At 41.8% G+C, this 17,913-nt stretch overlaps 1 pseudogene; it reads right to left on the bottom strand.

The window, feature by feature from the left end:
* Nucleotides 1-10,954: 10,954 nt before the first annotated feature.
* LOC103681619 lies at nucleotides 10,955-11,886 on the bottom strand (annotated as a pseudogene).
* Nucleotides 11,887-17,913: the final 6,027 nt, after the last annotated feature.

Genomic DNA, 17,913 nt, shown 5'->3' with positions numbered 1-17,913 from the left:
ACTGGGTGTTATACGCAACTAATGAATCAGGGAACATCAAACACCAGGGATGTAGTGTATGGTGACTAACATAACATAATAAAAAGTTATTATTAAAAAAATAGTGTCCCACACCTGACAGTGTGCTTATTCACCATGGTTGTCTTTGAAATGGATGCTTCAGAAATCAAAAGCTTAGTGTCAGGCACTTTCTCTACAAATATGCTGCTGTGTTTCCTAACCAGTCCCCTGCTTTTACTCTGTGTTCCACTGTCTGGAACCAACTTTGCATGTCACACTGGAGAGGGGTGCGTGGAGACAGGAATGTCTCAACACCCTACAATGCCCAGGACACCCCGACCCCAGGGCAGGCTCTGTCCAGAATGTCCATGGCGCAGAGACAGAGAAGCCCTGGGGTGAAGATCATCAGTATTTGGAACACAGCTGCCTTCAGCTTCTGCCTTCACCCTTGTAACACTTACTTCCTGCAGCAAATTCACGGTAACCTTGGCTACCTGTTTAAAAGTTCGAAACACAATGAATGTAACATTGTTGCAGGGCTCTTGTCTCTTGGAGTCTAAGAACAGAAGGGAAAGGAAATAGCTCTCAGGACCAAAAGGGTTCTGAATGGGTTGCCACTGAGGGCTTTTATGGTTTTTTGTGTGTGATTTTTTTTTTCTTTTCTTTTCTTTTTTTTTTTTTTACTTTTTAAACCTTTACATTTATCTCCATTGAAAAACATTGGAGGCAGCATTTTAGGCCTTGTGGTTGCTAACAGGAGTGTGACAAAATAAGAGGCTCTCAATGAAACTTACAACCCAGTTGAAGGGAAAGGTAAGTATCTATTTGAAGTAAAATAGGACACAAGCCTTGAGGGAAGAATAAATTTTAATGAGGCTTCAAAGAGCTGGAAGGAGAGGAGGTCAAGGTTCAAGGAGCCTAAGATAAGGCTTGAAGGGGCTGTGCAGAGAGCATCACCTTGTGGCCAATTTTCAAAGGCCAGCTGTTCCCAGTCAAAGGAAGACAGAAGCTGAGGGTCCATGCAATGAGTGGGAAAATCAGGACACTCTCCCTCATTTTCCCTGGCAATGTAGTTACAATCTCATTTCAGAAAGCAAAATGAAAACGAATCTGATGCATTCTTTTTAGGTCACTTCTTCCTAACAACCTCCAATTTAAAGGATTTTGTATGTTGGCTATATGGCCACATTTAATAGAAATGTTTAACCTCATCAGTAAGCAAAGAAATGAAAATAAGAATAACAATACAATAACTGGGGAGTTTTAATTTGATACAGGTTTTATTTTTTTAAATTTTTAATTTAGATTCCATTAGCCAACATATAGTACATCATTCCTTTCAGACCTAGAGTTCAACAGTTCATCAGTTGCATATAACACCCAGTGCTCATCACATCACATGCCCTCCTTAATGCCCATCACCCAGTTACTCCATCCCCCCACACATCTCCCCTCCAGGAACTTTCAGTTTGTTTCCTATAGTTAAGAGTTGCTCACTGTTGGCCTCCCTCTCTGATGTATGGAAACTGACCAGGGAACATGGTACATTTCTTGTCAATATCATGGTGGATTTGAGAATATCATGTCTCTATTTAGAACAAACAGGGTGGACTTGTAACTATCATGAGAACAACAGGTTTCCTTGTAAATATCATGTCTCTTTTTCCACATCTGAGATTTTTGTGAGACTGGTTATGTAGCCCCCTGGGTGACCCTAGTCTTGTGTCCCCTGTCTAACCCCTCCTGTCCCTTATCCAACAGCACTGTAAGTCTGTACTCGAGGCTGCTGGGTGAAACAGGCATTTCTTTTTATTTTCTTAAACTATATCTAAGTTTTTTAAAAACATTTTTTTTATTATGTTATGATGTACTATTATATAGTACCTCAGTTTTTTTATTATTATGTTATGTTAGTCACCCCACAGTACCTCATTAGATTTTGATGTAGTGTTCCATCATTAGTTTTTGATATCTCAGTTTTAGCAAACTTCATATTTGTGATGACCCCTTTTCTTCATACCACCTGCCCCCATTTGAAATGTTATTTAATTACCTTATTTACTAATGTATTCTTTCTCCATCATTGAATGTTAGGGACTTTAGTTCTTTAGCACCCTATACTCCTTGCCTAGACAATGGCTAAATCATGGCCAACACTCACTTTATATTTCTGAAATTTGGAAGCATTTTTTAATTAAAATTATAGAACACATGGCCTTTTGGGAGAAAATGATTGGAACAAAAATGCCATCACTATGGTGGCACATGGGATTCCCTAAAGGGGACCAGAGGCATGCACAATGTATTAAAATGAATTTCTAGATTACAAAGAAGAAGAAGTAGCATTTCAAATCTGTGAGTAATGCAAGTTTGTGTGAACATCAGTCATGTTGTTTCCTCTTTCCCAGAAGTCATCTCCACCACATGGAACTGAGCAATGAAATGCAAATTTCAAACTTTCTTCTTCTGGGATTTTCAGAAGGAACCCTCATATTCGGGCTTTTCCTCTCCATATACCTGATCACTGTGTGTGGAAATCTGCTCCTCATCCTGGCTGTCAGCTCAGACTCCCACCTCCACACACCCATGTACTTCTTTCTTGACAGCCTGTCCTTCGCAGACATCTGTTTCACCTCCACCACCATCCCCAAGATGCTGTGGAACATCCAGACTCAGAGCAAAGTCATAACCTATGCAGGCTGCATTATTCAGATTTATTTTCTGATACTCTTTGCCAGGTTGGACGTCTTTCTTCTGACCACGGTGGCCTATGACCACTTTGTGGCCATCTGTCACCCTCTGCACTACACGGTCATGATGAACCCCCACCTCTGTGGACTGTTGGTTTTGGTGTCCTGGATCGTGTGTGTCCTGAATTCCTTGGTAGAAAGTTTAATGATGTTGCAGCTTTCCTTCTGTACACATTTCCAAATCCTCCACTTTTTTTGTGAACTGTATCAGATGATCCAATTGGTCTGTTCTGATACCTTTCTAAATGACTTGGTGATGTATTTTGCAGCTGTCCTGCTGGGTGGTGGTCCTTTTGCTGGGATCCTTTACTCTTATTCTAAGATAGTTTCCTCCATGCTTGGAATTTCCTCGGCTCAGGGCAAGTATAAAGCATATTTCACCTGTGCATTTCAACTCTCCGTTGTCTCCTTATTTTAAAGTACAATCCTAGGGGTATCTTTATTGTACAATACCTAGGGATGTCTTAGCTCTGCTGCTCCCCAGAGCTCCCACGCAAGTGCAGTGGCCTCGGTGATGTACACAGTGGTCATGCCCATGCTGAACCCCTTCATCTACAGCCTGAGGAACAGAGACATAAAGAGGGCTCTGAAAGTGTTCACTGGGGTTCCAGTGATGTAAAGCACATTCATCCTGGGGCTGAAGGAATGCCCGTTACTGCAGGGCTCACAGCCTGAGAGCCAGGACTGCTATTCTTAGATCAGGCTGTGGAAGTACAACCTGCTCCATATATTCTGTATATTTCCTGGAATTTCCATTTGTTTGAATTCAACTTCTTCATACTGTTAAGTAATGCATTGTATTAAGCTTCTGCTCTGTCTGATATGCAAACAGTCTCCCCCTTGTCCAATTTCATATATTCCTAATGTTTTCTCCAAACTTGGATCAGAAACGCTTGAATTTTTTGTATCTTACGTGGGGCAAGTTGGATTTCTTAAAAATAATTTCATTTCAAATGGTTGATGTCATGCCATGTAAATTCTCTCTAGATTCCCCAAAAAGACTAAGCATGGCCTACATTCTTCAAATAGAAGAAACTACACTTGGCCCTAAGCCCTTCACATAAATGTATTGTAAATGAAAATACAAAACCCTAGTTTTCACCTTGAGTCTGTCGGTCTTTTTAAATCACTATCCTCACTCCTTCTCCTGAGAATGTGGACTCTAACACTGTTCCCTTTAAGTCTCAGGCTCCTGACAGGGATGTGCAGGCTAGGAAATCCCGGGCACCCCCTGTGTCCCTCTGCTTGTGAACATTCCCACAGATGCTTCCCTGACCAGAGCCTCTGCTGTGGCTGCACCAGCCCTTGGGTTCTTACTGTGACTACAAGACAGACCTCAGCAGCACCCATCAGAGAACTCTAACAAAACCAGGTTTATTCCTCACAGGTCCTGGAGGGCACTTGGGATGCCAAAGGCCATTTGGGGAGGTCTCAGAAAGGAGAAGGCATCGAGAGGGACAGAGAGCAAGCACTGCTGAGGGATCAGCCTTTATTGGGGTCCATGGCCAGAGTTTTTAGGAATTTGTGGGTTCACCCTTTATAGGACAATTTTATATGTGTAGAAATTGGGTGCTGCAGGGAAAGCGGTCACTCACGTGTCAGTATGTAGTGACCCAGAGCGGTCTGAAGAGGTACTTCAGGGCTGAGGCAGCCTGAGGGCTTGATCTGGTCATTGTGTCGCAACTGACAATGTGTTTACTCAACTCGATGGTCTTTGAGATGCATGCCTCAGGGTCAGTAGCTTCATATCAGGCACTTCCATTACAATCAAAAAGCTTAGTGTCAGATGCTTACTCCATAAATATGCTCCAGTATTTCCTAACTGGGTCCTGATTTTATTCTGCGATTCAGCTCATGTCCAGAGTGCCCACCATAGCCACTGCAGACACATCTCTCTCCCAGTGGAGTCTACATGGCAAGACAAATTTGAATAAACAGATCGACCTGATATGTTCTTAGTGTCAGGATGACCATAAATATGATGAAGTAAAATTTCAAAACACTCATTTTGCTACTACACAAGATACTCCTTTTTTCTGATTTTCCTTTTTTTACACCAGAGTTCATGCTGTGTGTGTACTTGTGGAAGCAAGGAATATTCGTATCCACAGCTGAGGGGGTTTATTCATTGACGTGATGTATTGCTTAGTGTCTTGAATATTTTACCACTGAATTATCTTCCTGTTTCTACTTGAAAATTTCCAAAGATATCTGCTAATATGACTCTCTATGGTTCCATAAAATAGCTCCCTTTTCCTGATATTTGCCACAAATTCTAAGGGGTGATGAATGAACAGTATCAGCATCATCCATTCTCTGCCTCCTTCCTGCTCAGAAGTCTCTTCCACCTGCATGATCAGAGGACACTTCACAGGAGAGCTGATGTCCTGATGGTCGTGTGGTTCAGGGTCACCAGTTCTTCTTCACAGATGCCCACATCCTTCAAACTCTCCCAGTGACCCGGAAGGGAGCCACATATTGTCACTTGTTCATAAAGCCATCAGAAATAAACGTGAATAACAGAACGATCATGACCACTGTCCTCAGTTGTCAGATCCTGTGCCACAAATAAAAACAGCACATGTTCTAACTGCCTCAGGTCTGCTCACTTGGATGATTGTGTCAGTCAGCTCTCGCTGTGTAACAGGCTGTCCTTGCCAAATGGGATAGCGTACTGATGTGGGGTGGCCGAACACAAGGGTCTAGAAAAAATTCTTAAGACATTTATATGGTGCAAAAAGAAGCTTTTATTATAGCATGGGGACAGGACCTGTGGGCAGAAAGACGTGCACCAGGATTGTGAGGAGTGACTGATTCTGTACTTTTAAGTGTGTTGGGGGCAGGGAGTGGAGATAATGTAAATTTCTAAGGAATTTCTCTATGCTGACCTTGAGGTTTGCAGGACCTTGGAGGTCAGACTGTTGTCAAGATAATCTTAATTTTAGTTTCTAATGAAGTATCAATCATGAGGCAGCCATGAGTTCCTGGAGGATTGTCACACCTGGCACATCTCAGGGATTCATCAGCGGCTGCAAGTTGTAAGGACATTGACTTGTAGCTACATATCGCTTGCCTTTGTTCTCTTTATTAATAATACCTTTACAATGAAATGGCATTGTATTCTGGGAAGCATTTCTGATCTCTGCTGGGCTCCTCATGGGTCTAAAGTCAGGTGTGAATCTCTGTGTTGTGTTTCTAAGGTTCATCGATGGTGTCGTGTGTGGCTGTAGTGCTCTTCTGTCTCAGCCAATTTATGGGCCCTTATTACTACATTTCTACATGTAAAGTATTCTTCTATTTATGAATTAAATAAACTTATCATGTGAATTATTTGAATTTCATCGTGCTATTCCTATATCTATATAACTCTTGCTTTCTTTCCCTGTTAGAAGAGCTTTCCCAAACCTTCAGTGGAGCCAGTTACCTGTGCCCCAGATCCTACCCTTAGCCATGCACCATAGACATTTTCCTAATTAATCAAAACATTGGAGTATGATAACACACAACAGACTGCATATTTAGAGTGCACAATTTGATGAATTAAAGGAGCTACAGAAAATGAGGATCCCTCTTGGATAAGGGCAATTTGCACTTAAGGAACGCAATTAAGTAGAAAAAAAATTAAATCAGTTTGGATATATTCTGCCGCATCAGCTGGTACAGTGAATTCCTCATGGCATAACTGTGAGTGTGGTCTGACTCTGAGGCCTTGAGGCAGTGACACAGTAAAAGGAGCTCGTGATCAAAAATGAGGTCACCCATTGCAATTTACATCTTTGTCTGTATTTCTGCATCCTTTTATTTCAGGTACATTCAAAAGTTCGTTCTTTTCAGTGCTATCCTCTCCAGCTTTCTCAAGATTCCTATCAACATGAAAGATGAGATCATAAATGCGTCTGTGTGTGTACATGTGAGTGAGCTTATTTGAAAGAAAATGTATGCAAACACACACATACACAAGACACAACCATTACCCGCAAATATTTTCTTTTAGGTAAAGTAGGAAGTTCAACACACTTTATTCACTCCCCGCAATGTCTGTATGAAGTTATGGCTAGAACCCTGCATTACCTTCAGAAATAGAGAAAATGATGCTCAGGATGCTTAAATTTTAATAGTTACCTAACGAAGCAGTTAACTTTACGTACAGTCTTAAATCAAGTAAAAATAGAAACATGCAACATGTACTCTTCACTTTTGTGTTGCTTCTTTAATTCACCACAGTGTAGCCTTTACACATGCAGACTGTTGTGTGTAATTACACACCAGTGATTAAATTCAGTGGAACAGATCTAATGGTGCATGGCTATAGGTAGGATCTAGAGCACAGGCAGCTGACTCTCACTTAAGAGGAGTCAGAGGTACCACTTTTAATGGGGAAGAAAGCCACGTGTGAAAAATGGATGTATGAACAATGGATTTATATTTAAATAATTCACATGATAAACCAATATATTCTGTGAATACGAGATTAACCTACATGTGGAAAGGTAGTAATAAGAACCCATAATGGCTGAGGACAGAAGAGCACTACAGTCACACACTACATCATGGTTGAGCCTTAGACACACCACGTAGAGATTCACACCTGACTCCAGACCCGTCAGGAGCCCGGCAGAGATCAGAAATGCTCACGTGATGTGTTGAGCACTTGGTCTTTTTTTTTAAATAACAATATGTTTTTATTATATTACCTTAGTCACCATACAGTACATCCCTAGTTTTTGATGTAAAGTTCCATGATTCATTACTTGCGTATAACACCCAGTGCACTATGCAATACGTGCCCTCCCTACCACCCATCACCAGTCTATCCCATTCCCCCCCCACGTCTCTGAAGCCCTCAGTTTGTTTCCCAGAGTCCATAGTCTCTCATGGTTCATTCCCCCTTCTGTTTACCCCTCCTTTCTTCTTCCCTTTCTTCTCCTACTGATCTTCCTACTTCTTATGTTCCATAAATGAGTGAAACCATATGACACTTGTCTTTCTCAACATTTGCTGCAACATGGGCGGGACTGGAGGAGATAATGCTAAGGGAAATAAGTCAACCGGAGTGAGCACTTGGTCTTATACGCAACTAATGAATCTTTGAACATTTTATCAAAAACCAATGTTGTACTGTATGTTAGCTAATTGAATTTAAATAAAAAATGCTCACCAGCATATAATTCCATATGATTGTAAAGGTATTATGATATCCCATTTGACGATGCAGCCTGTTACACAGCAAGAGCTGACTGACACAATCATCCAAGTGAACAGACATAAGGCCATTAGAACGTGTGCTGCTTTTTATTTGTCGCATATCTGACATTAAGGAGAACAAGCAAGATCATACAGTTATTCAAGTTTCTTCCCAATGACTTTATGAACAAGTGACTATATGTGGGCTCCCTTCCCGGTCACTCTGGGAATTTGAAGGACATGCACGTTTGTGTAAAGGAACTGGTGATCCTGAATCACATGCCCAGCAGGACATTCGGCTCTCATGTATGGTGTCCTCTGATCGCCCAGGTAGAAGAGATTTCAGAGCAGGACGGAGGCATGAAATGGATAATGCTGATATTGTTCATTTGCCATCCCATAGTATTTTTGACAAGTATTAGGAAAAGGGAGTTATTTCATGTAACAATAAAAGAGTCATATTAGCAGGTAGCATTGGAGGTTTTCAAGTAGAGACAGGAGATGACTCGGTGATAAAACAGAAGACACTAAGCAATCCTTCACCTCAATGAATCTTCTATGCTTCAGTAAGTAGATGCACAACATGAAAAAGAACTGTTTCGGATAGTAATAAAATGGATGGTTTGAAATGTTGTACCCTTGTAGTTCTTAAATAGTTTATTTTTTTTTCCAGTGTAATTCCATCATGGTATTAGTTCCAACTGTACAGTATAGTGATTCAGCAATTCTCTCTATTACTCAGTGCTCATCAGGATAAATGTACTCTTAATCCCCATCACCTAAGGCACCCATCCCCCGCCCACCTCCCCTCTGGCAAACACCACTTTGTTCTCCATATTGAAGAATCTGTTTTGTTGTCTGTATCTTTTTTTCTTTATTCGTTTTGTTCCTTAAATTCCACATATGAGTGAAATCTTATGTTATTTGCCTTTCTCTGACTGACTTATTTCACTTAGCATTATACCCTCTAGATCTATCCATATTGTAAAAGGCTACATCAAAATAATATGTTTCACTACATCAAAAGCTAATGATGTACTGTATGGTAACTAACATATCATAATAATAAAAAAAATTAAAATAAACTAATAAAACATTTCTGCACAGCAAAAGAAACAGTCAACAAAACAAAAAGACAACCTACATAATGGGAGAGGATGTTTTCAAATGTTATATTCAATAAGGGGTTAATTTCCAAAATACATAAAGACCTTATACAAGTTAACAGCAAAAATTAATAATAATTCCATTAAAAAATTGTCAGAATACATGAACAGACATTTCTCCAAAGAAGACATCCAGATGGCCAACAGACACGGGAAAAGCTGCTCAACGTCACTCATCATCTAGGAAATGCCATCCAAAATCATGAGATACCACCTCACAGCTGTCAGCATGGCTAAAATCAACAACACAGGAAACAACAGATGTTGGAGAGGATGTGGGGAAAGGGGAACTCTCTTGCACTATTGCTGGGAATGAAAATTGGTGAAGCCACTCGGAAAACAGTCGGAGGTTCCTTAAAAAATTAAAAGTAGAACTACCCTGTGATCCAGGGATCACAGTACTGAGTATTTACCCAAAGAAAATTCATCGTCATATTTGTGGTCATCTCTGACACTAAGAACATATCAGCTCAATCTCTTTATTCAAATTTGTCTTTCCTTGTAGACTCCAGTGGAGATTTGTAGAGAAAGTGCCTGACATGAAGCTTTTGAATTTTGAAGCATCCATTTCAAGGACAACCATGCTGAATAAACATACTGTCAGGTGTGTGACACTATTATCAGATAAGCACTCAGGCTGCCCCAGTCATGAAGCACCTCTTCAGAAAGTCCTGCGTCACCCCAATATGGACACATGAGTGATCCTGCTTTCCCTTCATGCCAGAATTTCACTCTTATGTTTTAAGCTGGGCAATAAAGAGATAACCTGGGAACCCCTAGCCACTCTGCCCATAGACCCCAATAAAGGCAGGGCCCCAGTTGTAGGCTGTCTCTCTCTTGCTCTGATTCTCTGCCCTCCTAGACGTTTCTGGCTCTGTCCTCCAGGACCTGTGAGGAATAAACTGGTTTTGTTAGAGTCTCTGATGGTGCTGCTGAGGCCTGTCTTGCAGTCACAGTAAGAAACCAAGGGCTGGTGCAGCCACAGCAGAGGCTCTGGTCAGGGAAGCATCTGTGGGAATGTCCACAAGCACAGGGCGCAGGGGGTGCCCGGGCTTTCCTAGCCTGAGCATCCCTGTCAGGAGCCTGAGACTTAAACAGAACAAGGTTAGAGTTCACATTTTCAGGAAGAGGAGTGAAGGTAGAGATACAAAAACACTGACAGATTCAAGGTGAAAACTGTGGTTTTGTATTGTCCTCTACAATAAGGTCACATGAAGGCCTTAGCAATGTAGTGTTTTCCATATGAAAAATACAACTCATGAGTTTTCTTTTGGGAAATCTAGGGAAAATTTACTTGGCATGGTATAAGTCATTTGAAATGAAATTACAAACTGAGGGCTTCAGAGGGGAGGGAGTGGGGGACTGGGATAGGCTGATGCTGGGTAGTAAGGAGGGCACGTATTGCATGGAGCACTGGGTGTTATACACAAGTAATGAATCATGGAACTTTACATCAAAAACTAGGGAAGTACTGTACTACTGTGTACTAACATAATATAATAAAGAATATTATCATATAAAAAAAGAAAAAAAAATTATTTTTAAGAAATCCAACATGTCCCATGTAAGATATAGAAATTTCCAGGCATTTGTGATCCAAGTTTGGGGAAAACATTGGAACACATGGAAACAGACAAAGTAGAATACTGTCTGTATATCAGACAGAACAGAAGATTAATAAGTGAGTTACTTAAAAGTGTGGAGAAATTGAATTCAAAAAAATGGAAATTCTAGGAAATAAATATGAGGTGCAGATTCCAGTTCCCTAGTCTGATCAAAAGAATAGCAGTTCCTGGCTCTGAGGCTGTGAGCCCTGCAATCATGGGTGCTTCTTCAGCCCAGGACAATGGGCCCTCACATCACTGGAACCCCAAAGATTCTTTTCAGAGCCCTCTTTATGTCTGTGTTCCTCAGGCTGTAGATGAAGGGGTTCAGCATGGGGGTGACCACCGTGTACATCACTGAGGCCACTGCACTTGCGTGGGAGCTCTGGGGTGCAGCAGAGCTAAGGTACACTCCTAAGCTTGTACAATAAAATAAGGAGACAACGGAGAGGTGAGATGCACAGGTGGAAAATGCTTTATACTTGCCCTGAGCTGATGAGATCCTATGTATGGAGGAAACTATCTTAGAATAAGAGTAAATGACCCCAATGAGGGGACCAGAACCCAGTAGCAGAGCTGAAAAATACATCACTATGTCATTAAGAAAGGTGTTGGAACAGGCAAGTTGGACCACCTGTTTCATATCACAGAAAAAGTTGGAGATTTCCACTTCTCTGCAGAAGGACAGCCGCCACACCATTAAACTTTGTAATAAGGAATTCGGGGCACCCATCACCCAGACCACCAGAACCAGCAGTGCACAGAGCCAAGGGTTCACGATGACCGTGTAGTGCAGGGGGTGACAGATGGCCACAAACCGGTCATAAGCCATCACAGCCAGGAGAAAGTCATCCCAGCCTGCAAAGAGTAGGTAAAAGCACATCTGTGTGATGTAGCCAACGTAGGTTATGACTTTGCTCTGAGTCTGGATGTTCAGCAGCATCTTGGGGACGGTGGTGGAGGTGAAACAGATGTCTGCAAAGGACAGGTTGGCCAGGAAGAAGTACATGGGGTTGTGGAGGTGGGAGTCTGAGCTGACGGCCAGGATGATGAGTAGGTTTCCAAACACAGTGATCAGGTACATGGAGAGGAAAAGCCCAAGTAAGAGGGGCTGCAGTTCTGGGTCCTTGATAAGCCAAGAAGAACAAACTCTGAAATTTGTGTATCATTGCCTGGTTCCATGTGGTGCAGGTGACTACCAGGGAGCAAAAAACTAACGTGGCTATTTTTTTCAATAATGAACACTACAAATATCAGTGAAATTCTACAATCTTCGTTTTTCGATCACAAAGTCAATATCCCTAGTTTTGTATGGAACTTGTCCCCTTTCCAGATGCCCCAAGCCAGCTCTGAATAAAATATGCATCCCACAGTAGGCCTTTTCCTCAAGTACTCATGTATTCCATACTTTCTGAGAAAGTGAGAAATTCTGTCACACATTTGAGGAATAAACTTGAGTAACAGCTAACCTCCAGGCAAAGAGTACAGGTGTCAGGAAACAAGTGTCTGCACATTCAGTGATGGAGAAGATAAGCAAATAAAAGGTCAGATAGAATATCAGAAGGTGACCGGTGCTATGAAGAAATACAAAGTGGGTTAAAAGGGAAGAGTGGATGAGGTGTTATTTTTTACGGGGTGCTGGGGTAGGCTACACACATTTACACAGAGGCCTCAGGAGGAGACAGCAGGAGACCCAAGGTTATCCAGGGAAGTGTGTGCCCATCAGAGAGAATAACGCTGCAAAGGCTCTCAGAACAGACTTGCATTTTTCAAAATTAATTTTTAAGCTTGAGTGTGGTTAACACACAATGTTACATTAATTTTGGGTGTACAACACAGTGACAATGGTTTAAACATTACGCCGTGCTCACACGTGTGGAGCTGCCATCTGTCACCACACAACGCTCTGACGATATCACTGAGTATATTCCCCACACTGTGCCTTTTATTCCCATGACCCATTCATTCCTTAAATGGAAGCCTGTATCTCCCACTCCCCTTCACCATTCTGCCTTTCCTTTGTTCATTTATCAGTTTAAAAATCACTATCAGGCTGTTCTCACCTCCAGGAACAATAATTAGGCAAACAGGGATACAGGGCAAGCTGCCGATATCAGATTGTCTTTCCCCTAAAAATGTCAAACCTCATCCAAATTCCAGGAGTTAAGTCTCCTGTGAGCATGTAATCATGGGTCTCCCTTTTAAGAGGGTCATTTTGTGTCCAGTATTTAATGAAACAAAAAAATCAGTTCCAAAAACTTTGAGGAAGAAAAGTGGGGAGAAAGATCTAATAAGCTCAGGGGGCCCCCAGAGATGGTGAGAAGGAGCAAACGTCCTTGGTTCTGGCAACACTCCAACCCCAGTTGCAGTGTCTTGATGCCCAGAATAATAGAGAAGCAAAAGACAATTTATCCAAAAGAAAATGTAGAGAGGATTTTACTTTACCAAGTCATCTGACCCACTGAACACCCCACCAGAATAACAAGTAAAGGGAAGACACCCACAATTCACTAAAGGAAATGCACACAGAGCAACAAAAGTGGGGGATTTTAAAAGATTATTTGCTAAAAATAGAGAAACAAAAAAACAAAGACTCTGGATTCTGGGAAACAAACTGAAGTTTTCAGAGGGTAGGGGGGCGAGGGGATGGTCTAGCCTGGTGATGGGTAGTAAGGAGGACAAGTATGACAAGGGTGTCATGCACAAATGATGAATCATGGAACACTGCATTGACAACAAATGAGGTACTGCACCGTGACTAACATAATAAAAAATACAGAAAGAAAAAAATATTTTTATTTTTTATTTTTTATATACAATGGAATATTACTCAGCTATCAGAAAGAACGAGTTCTCAACATTTGTTGCCACATGGACGGCACTGGAGGAGATAATGCCAAGTGAAATAAGTCAAGCAGAGAAAGACGATTATCACATGGTTTCTCTCATCTATGGAACATAAGAACTAGGAAGATTGGTACGAGAAGAAATGAATAAAGAAAGGGGGGGTAATCAGAAGGGGGAATGAAGCATGAGAGACTATGGACTCTGGGAAACAAACTGAGGGCTTCAGAGGGGAGGGGTGGGGGAATGGGATAGGCTGGTGATGGGTAGTAAGGAGGGCACGTATTGCATGGTGCACTGGGTGTTATACGCAAGTTATGAATCATCGAACTTTGCATCAGAAACCAGGGATGTACTGTATGGTGACTAACATAATATAATAAAAATATTATTATAAAAAAAAGAGTTTTTAAAAAAATTTAAAAATATATTACTTATTCATTTGAGACAGAGAGATACAGAGAGAGAGAGCATGAGCATGAGTGGGGGAGAGGCAGAAGCAGACTCCCTGCTGAGCCTGGAGCCTGTCTTGGAGCTTGATCCCAGGACCCCAGGATCATGACCTGAGCCAAAGGCAGACACTTAACCCAGTGAGCCACCCAGGCAACCCTGTGAGAATATTTGTAAAAGAAAGGCATTTCCTNNTGATGAGGGAAAAGCAGTGTGAATGAAGAGCCCGTTAGAACGTCCTGGATGCAGAGGGAGTGGGCAGCCAGCGTGGGTGCTGGGGTTCCTCCAGATTCAGGGACCGCACACTGACTGTACTTTTATTTCCCCAATCGCCTCATTACGGTACCCACATCAGGCCCTTGGTCTGGTTGTTATTCTGTATTTATTCCTATGTGTTTGGCCAACCCTTGTTCTCCTATGGCCCAGTAAGAGACGAGGCTGGCCCTTCTCTCAGGTTCCTCTGTCTCATCTTTTCTCTGTAATTCCTGGGCTTTGGGTTTTGATCTCTTTAAAACAAAAACAAGAACATTGATGTATTTCAGAGAGAGCGAGCACGGGAGCATGGAGAGGAGGGGCAGAGGGAGAAGGGGAGAGACTCTCAAGCAGACACTGCACTGAGCGCAGAGCCTGGCACAGGGCTCATGTCACAACCCCGAGATCATGAGCTGAGACGAAACCAAGAGCCGGGCGCTTAACCGACTGACACACCCAGGCGACCCTCAGTCTCTTTCTTGACAAACACTATGGGCGCACTCTATTCCTGTTTCTGATTTTGTCCCACATGTGTAGACATCCCTACAATATACTCTATAAAATCTGACACATGCCACAAAAACCCATTTCTTTGCTTTCTTCATATGAATATCACTGAGGACATCAGTCACATTCACATTTATGTCACCCACTCTGCTTTCTTCATTTAACAAAGATCCAAGGGAGCAGGGACCTCACCTCCTTCATTCACTTTCACAGTTTCATAAAGGTGTGCATTTAGACAGAAACACATTTTTAGAAGATAGAATTTATAAAATAAAAAGAATAGCGGGGAAAAGAAAACCGGGATAAACACAACGGATTCAAAACAACCTTATTCATCAAAACTGAATATAAAAGACTATCTTTTGCAAGAAAATATATAAAACAACAATAATTTCATCACATTAACACAGGCATCTAAATAAAAATGGAATGGGCGAAAATATATAGGAAAATATAATTTATAATTATTATTGATTCTAAAAATATGCAGAGAGCAGTGTCTAAAATTATAATGTTGGGGCGCCTGGGTGGCACAGCGGTCAATCGTCTGCCTTCGGCTCAGGGCGTGATCCTGGCGTTACGGGATCGAGTCCCACATCAGGCTCTTCCGCTATGAGCCTGCTTCTTCCTCTCCAACTCCCCCTGCTTGTGTTCCCTCTCTCGCTGGCTGTCTCTCTCTGTCAAATAAATAAATAAAATCTTTAAAAAAAATAAATAAAATAAAATTATAATGTCATCCTATATAAATGTAAGTGGAGTCAAACCTGCTTGTGAAAAAGATGTAAGTTGAATGCCAAAGAATGTGTTGCACAGGGTGGCGGAAGAGGAGTCTGGTTTAGAAAATAGATCTAATCACAAAAGGCAAAAGGCAGCAGTAAGCAGCAGGCACAGATGTGAAGTTAGACAGCAATGCATACAAAAGGCAGTTTATTAAGACTCACATAAAAGCAGTGGGTGGGGGACAAAATATGACCGACTGATAGATTTGACCCCTCAAATTTATAAACCCTCACACTAGCTACCCAATACATCTGTACATACACGCAAGAATTACACAGCAAAGAGCAAACTTGGCTTAAATATTTGTAATTCTTTGGTTGAAAGAGTGCAATCAAAAACAAGGAAGAAATGATTCAGCAAGAACAACACACATACTAAACAAGAATAAGACCGCTCAGAGCCCAGTATACAAGGAAAGAACTTGCACAGATGATTTGGGATGCAGAAAGTAAATGGCTAATAAACCCCCAAATACATCCTGCCTCCGGGTAATGAAATAAGTGCAGACTAAAGCCCTTTAGCATATGCCTGAACGTGCTGTAAGTAAACTTCTGGAGCGAATACCTATGTGAGAGAGGATTCTGTGAGATGTGTGTCTCCGGAACAGCAGTTGCAAGGTAGCGGCTCCCTCCACCGGTCAGGGTCTCTCTCATGAATGCAGAATATGGTTGAATAGACCACATCCTAAATATTTTTAGTTTTAGTTTTTTAAAGATTTATTCACTTATTTGGGAAAGAGAGTGTGAGCAAGGAGAGGGGTAGAGGGAAAAGTAAAAAAAGAATCTCAAACAGACAAAGACCCCCCCCCGCCCCCGCACTGAGCAGAGACCTGGCACAGGACTTGATCCTGGAACCAGAGATCATGACCTGAGCCAAAACCAAGAGCCAGAGGCTTACTGACTGGGTCACCCAGGCACCCAGTAAAACTCTTGTAAATGCCCTCACTGCCCCACACCTGCCTCCATCCCTAATAGTTTATTTTCATATTTCCCTTCACTGCAAATCTCCTTGGAAGTGTTCACATTTTCTTAAAGAGAGTGCCTCCCATTCCTTCTCTAGTCTCATCCAACCGGACTTTTATTCCCACACTTAGTGATCTACAGTAATCCTTGTATTGCCAAGTGCACAGACATTTCTTTTTTCAACATATTAAATAAATGACTGTAAATGAATGAGTTCACCAGGCTAACAGACACAGTGATCACTTGGCTCCAGGCTAGGCTGGATGGGTGGTCAGGTGACCTCAGGGAAAAGCTTTCAGCTCCCATTCTTTCTGATCCTTTCCTGAAATACCTGCTGAGCTCTGAGACTCACCGGGATGGGGTCTGTGAGAGGAAGGTCTCTATGTGGAGGTCTGAAATCCCCCCTGGATGGTTGATGATGGAGACTGAAGCTCTGTCCCCAGACAGGACAGCAGGAAGGAGTGAAGAATGGGTCCCCCTGCAGACCTAGGAATCCAAATTAAAAACCATGTCTCCCCCAGCTCAAGGTTGAACATGCCCAGGGGCTGCAGCAGATGAGATATTTACAGCTCCTGTGTTTGCTGTATCTGTTCCCTATACCTGCTCCTTAGACACTTACCATTATTACTCCTTGAGCACATCTTCCCATGGGAACTTATCTGGACCGAACAGAGTTTTTTCCCGTAGATTCTATGTTCCCAAGAGACCAGGTTAGAATTCAGGTGCATCCAGTGTTTATTACTCCTCCCTGAACTTGCTGGGTTTCTGGAGCTCTAACATTGAAACTTTCCACACACCTGAGTGAACGTTTTTTCCATATTGAAGACTGAGGAACGTGTTGACTACATCCCTTGGATCTCCAAAATATTGACTTACAGTGGGAGCACAAGTCCTGACAGCTCTAGAAAAATTTCTTCCTTCTCCAACAAGCAAGAGTGTGTGCTTTTGCTACAAAACCATGGGCACAACAATCCTTGGATTCATAATTCTTTTGAGAAATCAATTAGGAGTTTAGTGTGGTTTTTAAAATGATGTATTTATTTTAAATCGATTAGCCAAGTTATAGTACATCATTAGTTTTTGATATAATGTTCAATGATAAAACCCAGTGCCCATATTATGTGCCCTCTTTAATGCCCATCCCCCAGTTACCCCATCCCCTCACCCCCTCCCTTTCTGTAACCCTCTGTCTATTTCCCAGAGTCAAGAGTCTCATATGGTTTGTCTCCCTTTCTGATTTCTTTCCATTCAGAGGAGTTTAGAGTATTTAATACAGGTTAAAATGTGACATTTAGTCCTTGACTTATAAACTTTTGCTAATTATGAGATGTATTTAGACCTTTTAATGCACCATGGGCTGAGCTTAGAATCTTATATGGATTGTTTCATTTATTTTGTGCCAAAGCCATTCTAT

This window comes from Ursus maritimus, unplaced genomic scaffold (assembly GCF_017311325.1).
Source record: "Ursus maritimus isolate PB19 unplaced genomic scaffold, ASM1731132v1 scaffold_37, whole genome shotgun sequence".
In the NCBI taxonomy this organism is placed as follows: Eukaryota; Metazoa; Chordata; class Mammalia; order Carnivora; family Ursidae; genus Ursus; species Ursus maritimus.
The sequence above is the reverse complement of the archived record's forward strand: the minus strand, read 5'-3'. Positions and strand labels throughout refer to the sequence as shown.